The 12,272-nt window shown below is 45.2% G+C and overlaps 1 protein-coding gene across 6 annotated transcripts in view; it reads left to right on the forward strand.

The window, feature by feature from the left end:
* Nucleotides 1-12,272, forward strand: part of LOC142662173 (voltage-gated potassium channel KCNC1-like) — a 100,626-nt gene that overhangs the window by 61,307 nt on the left and 27,047 nt on the right. The gene's annotated exons all lie outside the window — the stretch shown is intronic.

The raw sequence follows: 12,272 nt of genomic DNA on the forward strand, positions 1-12,272 counted from the left end.
TATAATAATAATACTACATTACTATAATAATAATAATAATACTACATTACTATGATAATACCGCTAGGTTTAAAATTTGAGAGAATTCTCCACGTGCTTATTTCAACAATCCAGTTTGCCGCAGTGCCCTCTTTGGACGCTGCCGCAATGCCGCTAGTAGGCTCTTCCTGTGACTCCAGCTGTGCTCCTGACATCACTGGGACTCCTGCTTTGGGGAAGCCCCTGACATCATTGTCGATGTATTGTCACCGATGTCAGGGAATTCCACAGAGTCCTGGAGCAGAGCCGATACTTGCGCTCTGCCCGGGTCTCCGCTCTGGGGAAGACCCTGCCACACTGTCCATATATGGACAGTGATGTCAGGGAATTCCACAGAGTCCTGGAGCAGAGCCTATACTACCGCTCTGCACGGGACTCCGGCTCTGTGGAAGCCCCAGACATCGTGTGTCCAAACATGGAAACCGATGTCAGGGAATTCCACAGAGTCCCGGAGCAGAGCCGATACTAGCACTCTGCCTGGGACTCCGCTCTGGGGAAGACCCTGACACACTGTCCATATATGGACAGCGATGTCAGGGAATTCCACAGAGTCCCGGAGCAGAGCCTGTACTAGCGCTCTGCACGGGACTCCGGCTCTGGGGAAGCCCCAGACATCACTGTTCATATGAGGAATTCATGCAGTGCAGTGCCCTCTGTAGATAATTCAACACACCCCTAGATAATGCCACAGTGCCCTCTGTAGATAATGCCACAGTGCCCTCTGTAGATAATTCAACACACCCCTAGATAATGCCACAGTGCCCTCTGTAGATAATGCCACAGTGCCCTCTGTAGATAATCCAACACACCCCTAGATAATGCCACCGTGTCCTCTGTACATACTGCCACAGTGTCCTCTGTAGATAATGCCACAGTGCGCTCTGTAGATAATGCCACAGTGCCCTCTGTAGATAATGCCACAGTGCCCTCTATGGATGCTGTCACAGTGCCCTCTGTGGATGCTGCCACAGTGCCCTCTGTGGATGCTGCCACAGTGTCCTTTGTGAATGCTGCCACAGTGCCCTCTGTGGATGCTGCCACAGTGCCCTCCGTAGATGCTGCCACAGTGCCCTCCGTAGATGCTGCCACAGTGCCCTCCGCAGATGCTGCCACAGTGCCCTCCGCAGATGCTGCCACAGTGCCCTCCGCAGATGCTGCCACTGTGATGTCAGGGGCTTGCCCAGAGCTGGAGTCCCGGAGCAGAGCCGCTTCTAGCACTCTGCCTGGGATTCCAGCTCTGCTCCTGACATCACTATCCATATATGGACAGAGATGTCAGGGGCAACCCCAGAGCTGGAGTCCCAGGCAGAGCACTAGTTGGCTCTTCCTGTGACTCCAGCTGTGCTCCTGACATCATTGGGACTCCTGCTCTGGGGAAGCCCCTGACATCATTGTCCATATTAGTCCTAGATACTAGCACTCTGCCCGGGTCTCCGCTCTGGGGAAGACCCTGCCACACTGTCCATATATGGACAGTGATGTCAGGGAATTCCACAGAGTCCCGGAGCAGAGCCTATACTACCGCTCTGCATGGGACTCCGGCTCTGTGGAAGCCCCAGACATCTTGTGTCCAAACATGGACACCGATGTCAGGGAATTCCACAGAGTCCCGGAGCAGAGCCGATACTAGCACTCTGCCTGGGACTACGACTCTGGGGAAGCCCCAGACATCGCTGTTCATATGTGGACAGCAATGTCAGGGAATTCCAGAGTCTCGGAGCCCTGCCGATACTAGCGGCTCTGCCCGGGTCTCCGCTCTGGGGAAGACCCTGCCACACTGTCCATATATGGACAGTGATGTCAGGGAATTCCACAGAGTCCTGGAGCAGAGCCTATACTACCGCTCTGCACGGGACTCCGGCTCTGTGGAAGCCCCAGACATCGTGTGTCCAAACATGGAAACCGATGTCAGGGAATTCCACAGAGTCCCGGAGCAGAGCCGATACTAGCACTCTGCCTGGGACTCCGCTCTGGGGAAGACCCTGACACACTGTCCATATATGGACAGCGATGTCAGGGAATTCCACAGAGTCCCGGAGCAGAGCCTGTACTAGCGCTCTGCACGGGACTCCGGCTCTGGGGAAGCCCCAGACATCACTGTTCATATGAGGAATTCATGCAGTGCAGTGCCCTCTGTAGATAATTCAACACACCCCTAGATAATGCCACAGTGCCCTCTGTAGATAATGCCACAGTGCCCTCTGTAGATAATTCAACACACCCCTAGATAATGCCACAGTGCCCTCTGTAGATAATGCCACAGTGCCCTCTGTAGATAATTCAACACACCCCTAGATAATGCCACCGTGTCCTCTGTACATACTGCCACAGTATCCTCTGTAGATAATGCCACAGTGCGCTCTGTAGATAATGCCACAGTGCCCTCTGTAGATAATGCCACAGTGCCCTCTATGGATGCTGTCACAGTGCCCTCTGTGGATGCTGCCACAGTGCCCTCTGTGGATGCTGCCACAGTGTCCTTTGTGGATGCTGCCACAGTGCCCTCTGTGGATGCTGCCACAGTGCCCTCCGTAGATGCTGCCACAGTGCCCTCCGTAGATGCTGCCACAGTGCCCTCCGCAGATGCTGCCACAGTGCCCTCCGCAGATGCTGCCACAGTGCCCTCCGCAGATGCTGCCACTGTGATGTCAGGGGCTTGCCCAGAGCTGGAGTCCCGGAGCAGAGCCGCTTCTAGCACTCTGCCTGGGATTCCAGCTCTGCTCCTGACATCACTATCCATATATGGACAGAGATGTCAGGGGCAACCCCAGAGCTGGAGTCCCAGGCAGAGCACTAGTTGGCTCTTCCTGTGACTCCAGCTGTGCTCCTGACATCATTGGGACTCCTGCTCTGGGGAAGCCCCTGACATCATTGTCCATATTAGTCCTAGATACTAGCACTCTGCCCGGGTCTCCGCTCTGGGGAAGACCCTGCCACACTGTCCATATATGGACAGTGATGTCAGGGAATTCCACAGAGTCCCGGAGCAGAGCCTATACTACCGCTCTGCATGGGACTCCGGCTCTGTGGAAGCCCCAGACATCTTGTGTCCAAACATGGACACCGATGTCAGGGAATTCCACAGAGTCCCGGAGCAGAGCCGATACTAGCACTCTGCCTGGGACTCCGACTCTGGGGAAGCCCCAGACATCGCTGTTCATATGTGGACAGCAATGTCAGGGAATTCCAGAGTCTCGGAGCCCTGCCGATACTAGCGGCTCTGTATCCCGCGGGCCGCAGATTACAGTCCCAGGGGCCGCATGTGGCCCGCGGGCCGCGTGCTTGAGACCCCTGATCTAGAGGAAACCTTCTCAACGTTTTTCTACTTGAGCCTCAACAGCCAGAACGTTGCGATACCTAACGAAGCTGATAGTCCTTCCATGTAGTTCAATAAAAGAATATTCCCCCTGTCACTGACGTCAGACGCCGGAAACAGGCGCCAGCCAGTATAACACGAACATCATGGGCAACCGATCACTTGCCATTGCAAGCAGTTTCCCTTCTTCTACAAAAAACGACAGCTACAAGTAACCTCTGCCAGCACCGATGAAATAGGGTAAAGCTGGCTCTGACCAATCTCCCCTGAGGAATCGCTCGGTCACGAGGAAACGCGTCGGGAGGAATTCATGACGGAGAGAGGCTCCCTGATCCCCTATATGCTATCCTGCATCTGAACGGGTAGGGAGGGCAGTGACCCTCAAAATTAATGTGCAAAATAGCCAACCATATGAGGATCTTATATGTGAACCCCTCTCTTTAAAAATAACTCAAATATCTGTACAACCCACAACTGGGCGAATATTATGCTGTCTACTGTTTAAGTTAAGAATTCAGAAAGAAATATTTCATAAGTTGCACCAGGCATATGATCGATAATGGCACATATGGAATTTATTTATGTATGTTTGTATCTTGAATTTTAAAAAGAAATATAGTAAAAGTTATTTTTTTATATTTTCAAACTCCGGATCTACTCTTTCTTTTTAGTTCAATAAAAGAGGAAGATATTTTTGGACACATCTAGGCCTGTAAGGTTAACCTTTTCATCAGAAATCCAAATGATGCCCCTGGAGAGAGGGAGCCCAGTCATGGTTGGTCCCCATTCTGTTGGGTGGCATGAACTTCTGTAGGACTCCTCTCTCCAGAGGAACTGGATTGATAGCAAACAAGGGTTGGGGAAACAAACAATAGGCCCTTCTGTCCTGGGTGGCAAAACCCAGAGCCATAATGAGGGGCCTGTTTGATCTTTTCTATGGGGTTTCTCTCTTCTTTGTTTGCTTTTGAATGTTACATCAAGTATTATACGTATGTGACATGGCAACGTTAGCTACAGGGTTCTCCTTGGAAGATGTGGTTGTTACACCTTGTTCACTATAGTCTTACATTATGTGGTGCAATGTTGGACTGGCATGCTCCATTTTGAAATTTGAATTATCACATTTACTGTTAGGGTATGTTCACACAGGGTGGATTGGCTGTGGATTTTCCACAACGGACTTCATTCTGGAAAATCCGCAGTGTATTACAGTAGCAGCAGAGTGGATGATATTTGAACAAATCTTATCCAGACGCTTTGGAAAAAATCTGCCAGGAAAACATTAATAAATTGACCTGGGCATTTTTTTTACCTGCTCTTTAGTTGCAGGAGGTAAAGCCCACAAATATAGCAAATGTTGCAATGTTTGTGGTGGAAAAGCTTTGATTCTGCCACAAAATTGTAAATGAGGAATAAAACAACCTTTTTTTGTTTAATATTAATTTTAAAAGAAAAGCCAATCCTTACACCCTGGACCTTGTCATAGCGACACATCCCTCTGTTCTCCATGCAGCCCGTCCTCCTGGCATGACGTTTCATCCCATGTGACTGCTGCAGACAATCAAAAGCTGCAGCAGTCACATGGGCTGCAGCGTTATCCCAGGAGGACGGGCTGCATGGAGAACAGAGGGATGCGTCGCTATGATAACAGCCGGGGTAAGTATTTGCTTCTTTTTCTTTTTTTTTTTCAAACACTGCTATCCGCTTCGAAACTTCTAACCGAAAATCCGCACTACAATTTGCGTTTTTTTGGCCAGAGTTCTAGGACGGATGTACTGCGTATTTTTAGGCAGCGTATCCACCCTGTGTGAACATACCCTTATACTGGACTGAGAGTCACATCTGTCAATCAGTCACATGACTCTCTCTCTCTCATGTTGTGTTATTTCTATGAGATTACACATTGGTCATTTCAGATATTCCATACCCGTTGGCAGACGCTACCTACTTCCTCTCTCACTGATGTCCCTCCTTGTTTTTTCTTCAAAAACTAAATTCCTGGTAACCTTATGGGCCATAAATTATGGTTTTGGTTGCATCTCCCTGATTATTAGTACGTTTTGTTAGTGCGCTTTTTATGAAATTTTCACCGTATTTAGCATTTGTGTTCATTTATTTATTGGACTTGGTAGGTTTCCTAGTTTCTTGAACCCTGGTGTCCTGGGACATTACCTCCTCATGCAGTGTCAGACGTGGGAGCCTGAAGCCACCATAAGTAAAATATTCTGAGGGTCCACCCTCCATCTATACAGAACATGAGCACCTCCACTTTTAATTGCATTGTAGTCTTTTGTTGTTATAATTGTACACACAGGACATATCATTGAAGGGGTTGTCCGGTGAGATAAAATGTATGACATATCATCAGGACAGGCCATCGATATCTGATTGGTGGGGGTCCGACTCTCGGCACCATCGCCTATCAGCTGTGTGAAGGGGCCGGTGAGCACTGTGTCATCTTCCTTTCCTACACTGCTCCTCATGGCACAAAGTCGTCACACCCATAGCGGCGGAGCACAGTATTACAACTTCGTCTCATTCACTTGAAAGGGAGAAGGGTGTAATACTGTGCTTCGCCGCTACGAGTATGACGGCGTTGTACAGTATTCATTAGTGTAAGGAATAAGAGGGAAATATCGTGAAGCAGAGCACCTTGGCCCCTTATCAGCGGTGGTGCCTAAAGTCGAATCCTCACCGATCAGATAGGATAGGCCCTCAATTCTTCCGTCAAGTCTTACCAGACATCCCCTTTAATAATGTCTATAGGTTATTTGTGAAAAAGCCCATCAGAAACTATGTGGAACCTAGTGGAAAGGGATTGGCTCCATCTTCAGCTCCAAATGTGGTTGTCTATTGCTGGATTTTTAGGGCCCAATTGTGTCCGTGTCTGGGCCCATCGGAGGATATTCTGGAACTGGTGGGCCAGTCAGACCCTAAAATTTGTCCCTGTTTGATAGATATGTTTTTAACAGATTTTATAAGTCTGTAATTTGTCTAGTAAGTTTAGTTATTCATTTTTGTAAGGCCTCATGCACACAACCTCATGAATTTTGGCACGTTGTATATTGCGCACCATATTTTGGGCTTCATAATGCTGCATGAGGTGCCATATCTTGGACCAAGTTTTCTCCTACAAGCACTTAAAGGTACTTCTAGGGGTCAACTGGGTCATATATACTACCTCCAGCCTGGAGCATGCTGCAAATTAGCCCTATAGAAATGCAATACCATTGTATATGTGATTTTTGTACTACGGAGACCTTACGTTGGCATTTTTACGCATTATATATAGAAAGACTGGTGTGCAATGACATATATGTCTTCCCTTTTCCTTTGATATGAATATTATTCTTTCTTATGTGTTTTTATAGGGTGGTGGGATGGTGCCCACCTTTTTTGGCTATATTTTCTCACATATGTGCATAAATGTTTTTTCATAGATAAATTATTACATAAGTCCTGGGGTCTAGAGTCCGAAGAACATGTATTTTATTCATGACACAGGGGTGATAATATCTCCTAAGATTCACTGGAATTCATTTAGACAAATGGTGAGAGTGATCTTAATAAGATCACATTTTCTGATTATTTCTTACAAGTGAGCCGGGTGTTTCCTAATTTATTCAAGAGAATAAGTGCCACATGCTGTGCTATTTACAGCAATGATGTCCTGGTATTACAATATTACAACTGTGAATGAACAAACTTTTCCGCTTGGACTATATGGTGGACCACGTGATGGGTACATGCATGCATATCTAGGGAGAGTGGAGAATGTGGAGGTGCAGCACGCAGGAGAGATTTCCTTTGGTCACTGAGCCTTAAAGACACAGAGAGGCAAGAAGCCCCCTGCTGGTCCCTCCCATGGTCCTCATTTTGTCAGCATTTTCTATCAATACCAAAGTGACTGTTTTACCATCATATCCTAAGAAGCTACTAAAAATATTCCAACCAATATGACTGCACATTCTTTTGTAATTTCTGCAAGAATGTCAACCCAAAAAAACCCAAATCAAATAGACTAGATAAGACTAGAATATTCCATCATGTACTGATCGGGGGAGGTCCGACTGCTGGAAACCTAACCAACCTTTAAAATAGGGGGGAGGGGGGGTGCAGCACTTAGTGACTAGGGCTGTCCTGTAGTTCCCTGCACAGTGGCTGGGTGTGCCACTGTGCAGTTAAAAACATTGACGGGGACACTGCATTAAATCCGCTGTGCGGCACTACCAGTCTCAGGATTGGTGGAGGTTCCAGCAGTTGGACTCCCACCGATCATCCCGCCGATCTTAGACATAAGATGGAAAAACCCCATTAACCTCTAGTGATTGCTGCAGGCAGCCAGAATCTCTTAAAGGGGTTGTACAGAATTAATAAAAAAGGTTGGCAGCTTTCTCCAAAAAACAGCGCCACACCTGTCCACAGGTTGTGTGTAGTATTGCAGCTCGGACCCGATCACTTCAATGGAGCGGAGCTGCAATATCAGACGGACAGGTGTAGCATACTAGACAACCCATGGACAAGTGTGGCGCTGTTTTTAGAAGAAAGCAGCCATGTTTTCTCTAATCCCGTAGAACCCCTTTAACTCTAGGTTTATGCTGGTGATAATAGACTGGTGTATCAGAAAAACAAAGCGCCGACCACTATTAAGATAAATTAAGATTTAATTATGATTATTAATTAATTAGCGCTGAATTTCTACCCATTTACTTTAAGTTTCTATTCAAATAAATGACTAAACATATTGATAAATAGGTATGCACGTTTATTACATTCATACAATGAAGGCATCATTCACACTGGCATCACGGATCCATTCAAACAGGTTCCCGTAGCCCCTGGTGGGCACAGCGGCATAGTCTACTATGATGTGCTACCTGGTATAAACAAATATGTGGCAGATTTTTGTGAGGATTTTCCAGCTGGTAGAGTATATTTTACACAGTGTGTGAACCATTTTCCACTGCTGCAGCGATAGCGGAGTTAAAAACGCCATCTAGAGGATTACACAGCCCAGCGAAAAGGGGAATTACAGCACTCTGAGCTGCACCACTCCCCACAAGACTCATTGTCGCTGCATCATAGCTGCGACATCAGTGTTTTTTCATCCAGACCTATCAATGTATTTTCCTTGAAGACCAGTAAAGGTCCTCTTACACCCCGATGAGGGCCATGTAAACGAGCGCCGATCAACAAGACAGCTCGTTGATCGGCGCTCGTTTGCTCCTTTCAGAAGGAGCTATTTATGGCGACGAGCGCTCGTTACTCTGATCGCTCGTCCCTATACATTTCTATCACGTCGGCAGCACGTCTCCAGGGAGATGTGATGCCGACAGTGATAATATTTTAGGCTAACGATACGATCAGGCGATGAACGAGCGTTTGATCGTTCGTCAGCTGATCATTGTCATAATTACACAGGGCAATGATCGGGAACGAGCGTTCATATGAACGCCCGTTTGCCCGATGATTGACCCATGTAAAAGGGCCTTTAATGCATCAAGCTTCAAATTCCAAGAAACAGCAATTTTATCTCCTAGTCTCCTTTCTCAGATTACAAACCAACATAAAGACGACCCGTCACCTCTCCTGACATGTCTCTTTTATTTATGAATAAATTGACAACTGGTTGTTACCAATTGGAGGTGTGACCCTACACAATCTAACAATGTCCTATCAGTGTTGACAAAGTGACACTATGTAGGAACACGCCCTTTTTACAAGGGGAATGTTAACACCCAGTTCCTCATTTATTCATAAATTTGTAGGCGGAATAACAGAGGAATAGCACAATGTTCCAGAATTGTTGTTTCCTGGGTAATACAAGCAGGAGAGGTGATAGGACCTTGTACAGGATTACAAAAGCTTGGCTGGTTTTTTTTAAAGAAAAAATGGGCCACACTTGTCCACAAGTTGTGTGTGTTATTGCTGCTCAGCCCCATTCACTTTATTAGAGCTGCAGTTCCCTTTACCTCGGTCCCTTTGATCTCGGGACCAGTGGGGGTGCCAAAGGTCAGACCACCCAGTAATTGCAAGGCATAGCATATGCTGGCAATATATATAACATTACAAAATGGGAATACCCCTTTTAGATTTTTTTATATTGGAGATGTTGCAGATTGGGTAATAGCTAGTGATCAGTTTAATACAAAATATGCTTAATTGATAACTTTTCATAAATTGCCACGATTTAGCAGACACTGGTGCAAATACAATACTTAGGCCCACCATTTTCTCGCTGTAAGAAGACCATTGGGTCAACTGGCATAGGCGCTCGATTGCAGTTACAACCTCTGCAGCTGCTATTGCTAGCACTGTGACCTAAAATTCTCCTTATATTTAGAAATTAACACTAAAAGGAACAGAATAATTGGAAAATCCAACTTCCGTGTAACATTCTATTCTTTATGCACTCTGCATTGGGACTAACACTCAATTTCTCCAGCAGGACTGCATTGTGACTAGAATAATGGGGGTAAAATGATGATGCATTTTATAGTCCAAGATGCTTGGAACCAATCCCATTACACATATGATTAAATTGTTGTGTTTTCTAGTCTTTACAATAAATTATAGGCTGTATGGTTGAAAGTCTCTTCAAATATCCTCTTGCCATTTGATAGTTTAACTGCATCCTTTTATCAAAGTAATATGTAATTCAAGGTCAGAATAAAGTTAACGTTTTATGTACAATTTTGCATTCAGTAAAGCCAAAAGAATAAAAGCCTTCCCTCTGCAGTCTCTTGCCAGCAAATCAGCAGTAGCCCCCTGTCAAAAGAGGGTTAAAACATAAGTATCATTTTACAGATTATCTCATTAATCTAAATAAAATGTTGTGTGTAAATACGTTGCATTACTAATCCTGAGTTACAGCCTAGTTTATAAGCCGGAGCTGAATTCGCAATTCTGCACGCTTCAAAGCTTAAATCTCCAAGCACTCCCTGCTTGTTCAGTACCTGTATAGAACTTGCACTGTGGATTTTCCTTGTGGGAGATGTTCTCTAATGTAGTCAAATTTAACTGTTCCTCTATATTACAGGAACTAAGCTAAGCTGGTAGACGTGTGTCTGATAACAAGCTTGTCATCTATTATCAATAACAATCAGCAGAATTGTGAATGCAGCTCTGAACTTTAATAATAGTAATAAAAAATAAGTTTTAATGGTAAATATGCTTGGATGGGGTTGTCTCAGCTGGTCACTATGGCAATGGCTTCCAAGACCCCCAGTAAACATTTGATTTTCCTAGGAAAATTGCCACCAGCTTCTTATTTCCCCTGCAGCAGTGAGCTGGAAATTATATGTGGCCTTTCATAGGGAGACCCGCTGCTGGTTCAGCAAGAAGTCCCGAGTGGAAAGGGGTTTTGAAGATGAGACAACCCCTATAATGAAAGGTTTCCCGACCCCATGTAATTCTTAGTGCTTGTTATTACGCTACCATAGCCCTCCGCACAACACAGTAAAGGATCGGATGCTTTTTGGTGAATACTGCCGTCAAAGGCGTAACTACTAGTATAGGAGTTACTATGAGGATCAGCAGACGAGGAGGCCCACCTTACTTTCTCTAATGCTATAGGTATATATGGATGAGTGTTGCCAGTACTGAGATTATAATACGACTCTGGGAATTTAGATTCCCCAGTTTTTTGATACTTCAAATATAAGATTAGACCAGTGATTATGAAAGAATATTTAGTGACTGTTAAAATGAAGAATGTATATACAAGAGGTGAACATTAGATACAGAAACATATGCCTCTTCTCTTGACATAATACCGAACTGTGAGGTACCCAAACTCTGCACAACATGGAGTCTTCTCCTTCCAAGGATAAGCCCCACATGGGTCACATTCCTATCAGACACTCTTTGTCCATGGTTATGTAAGTCTTGTCTTCTGATGACATCATCACTCCATACCAACTTAGCGATGCCACTGTAATAACGGCATGTATTGGAATTGAGGTTCACATAATCTGTCGCAACCGTTCCAAATCAGAACCTCCTTTGTGAAGGAATCTTACAGTAAAGAGGATACGAGGGCTTAATCTTCAGGTAAGGAGACTGAGCCAGTTTCAAAACCACATGCAAAGAGTATACTGCAAAAATATATATGAATTTAGACGTTAAGATTTATGGCTTTGAGGATTTAATTCTTCATTTTTTTCCCCATTATATCAGGAATATAGCTGAGAATGCATGTGGTTATTAAGGCAGATAGACAAAGAGTACCCTGACAGTACTTCCTCTGCCCCCTCCAGCACTAAGAACTGGCACCATCTTGGTGCTGGGAGCAGAATTACTGGTGGTATGTATTAATACACCCCTCTAGATTCTTTCTACAGTTTAATCCGTGACATATGGAGTGACATGGACATGCAGTGATGTCACCTATTTACTGCTCTGTCTGTTGCTAGGAAACAGCCTGTAAATATTTAGGCCTAGGTTTAACAATCAGCATGGACAAATTAAGATTATTTAGCAATTTTAAAGACTCCCTATTGATTTATTACAGTGCGAAATTTTGGTCTTTACAAGGGTTTCCCTAAAGTCTTACTGTTTGGCTGTATTTTAAGGGTGCTGCCCAGTTTAATAACCCCTTAAATTTGCCCTATCTGCAGTCATCACTGGGTATCCCAGCAGCGCCAACACAGGGGAAGTTAAGCATTACATAGCGACCATTTAGATATATGGGTTGTCTGTGTAATGCAGGACAGGACAGGTCCTATGGAGCGAGTGACACTCTTTGTAACTGTTCTCCACTCGGACCAAGAGATAAAGATCCGGTACAGAATTCTCTAGAAGGATATATAAAAATGGGCTTTATAAACTGGATAACCCTTTTAACTTCCCATAATAGGGGAATTATTTTCTGTCTTTTCTTAGTTACACATGTTTCTGAGAAATGCGAGTGAAAACC

Source organism: Rhinoderma darwinii, chromosome 10 (genome assembly GCF_050947455.1).
Source record: "Rhinoderma darwinii isolate aRhiDar2 chromosome 10, aRhiDar2.hap1, whole genome shotgun sequence".
Classification (NCBI taxonomy): Eukaryota; Metazoa; Chordata; class Amphibia; order Anura; family Rhinodermatidae; genus Rhinoderma; species Rhinoderma darwinii.